Genomic DNA, 1,401 nt, shown 5'->3' with positions numbered 1-1,401 from the left:
TGAGGGGAAATCCCTATTTTCACCATCCAGCCCCAATTTTCTGAGGAAAAATCCCGTTTTTAGGGTCCAAGCCTGATTTTTAGGGAAAAAAATCCCATTTTTTTGGGAAAATTGCTCATTTTTAGGGCAAATTTTTCTGGGTTTGGGCCTGAATCCCACAATTCTGAGGCAAAAATCCCAATTTTAGGATCCAACCCAAATTTTTAGGGAAAAAAATTCCATTTTGAGGCCCTAAACTTTGGGGTTTGTGGGAAAATCCCTCGTTTTTAGGGCCCAATGTTTGTTTTGAGGGAAAAAAATCCCGGTTTTAGGCTCAAAAATGTCATTTTTAGGAACAAATGCCACAATTCTGAGGGGAAATTCCTATTTTTAGCATCCAACCCCAATTTTTAGGGAACAAAATCCCCATTTTCAGATCTAAACGTACAGTTTTTAGGAAAATCCCTCGTTTTCAGGGAAAAATTCCATTTTTAGGGTCCAAACTTCAATTTTTGGGAAAAAGAATCCCATTTGGGGGGAGAAAATTCCTCATTTTTAGGGCAAATTTCCCCATTTTTGGGGGAAAAAATCCCCATTTTTAGCATCCAACCCCAATTTTCTGAGGAAAAATCCCATTTTTAGGGTCCAAGCCTGATTTTTAGGGAAAAAAATCCCATTTTTTTGGGAAAATTGCTCATTTTTAGGGCAAATTTCTCCATTTTTGCGGCCAAATCCCACAATTCTGAGGCAAAAATCCCAATTTTAGGATCCAACCCAAATTTTAGGGAAAAAAATTCCATTCTGAGGCCCTAAACTTTGGGGTTTTGGGAAAATCCCGCATTTTGTGGGGAAAAATCCCAATTTTCCAGCCCCAAATCCCATTTTTTTTGTTCTAATCCCAATTTTTGGGACCAAATCCTATTTCCCACCTCCAATCCCAATTCCCCAGCCCCAAATCCCATTTTTCCACCTCCAATCCCAATTTTCCAGCCCCAAATCCCATTTTCCACCTCCAATCCCAATTTCCCAGCCCCAAATCCCATTTTTTGGCCTCCAATCCCAATTTCCCACCTCCAATCCCAATTTTCCCACCTCCAATCCCATTTTCCCACCTCCAATCCCATTTTCTCACCTCCAATCCCATTTTCCCACTTCTAATCCCAATTTTCCAGCCCCAAATCCCATTTTTTGGCCTCCAATCCCAATTTTCCCACCTCCAATCCCATTTTCCCAACCCCAAATCCGATTTTCCCACCTCCAATCCCATTTCCCGCCTCCAATCCCAATTCTCCCACCCCAAATCCCATTTTTTGGGTTCCAATCCCAATTTTTGGGACTAAATCCCAGTTTCCTGCCTCCAATCCCAATTTTCCAGCCCCAAATCCCATTTTTTGGGCTCCAATCCCATTTTCCCGCCTCCAC

General features: G+C 41.8%; 1 protein-coding gene across 1 annotated transcript in view; it reads left to right on the top strand.

Annotated features, from left to right (window-relative positions):
• RECQL4 (RecQ like helicase 4) overlaps window positions 1–1,401 on the top strand; it is a gene marked incomplete at its 5' end in the record, with an annotated part of 26,040 nt that overhangs the window by 10,230 nt on the left and 14,409 nt on the right.

Source organism: Corvus brachyrhynchos, unplaced genomic scaffold (genome assembly GCF_000691975.1).
Source record: "Corvus brachyrhynchos isolate BGI_N302 unplaced genomic scaffold, ASM69197v1 scaffold437, whole genome shotgun sequence".
NCBI classification, from domain to species: domain Eukaryota; kingdom Metazoa; phylum Chordata; class Aves; order Passeriformes; family Corvidae; genus Corvus; species Corvus brachyrhynchos.
This window is presented reverse-complemented; position numbering and strand designations above follow the sequence as displayed.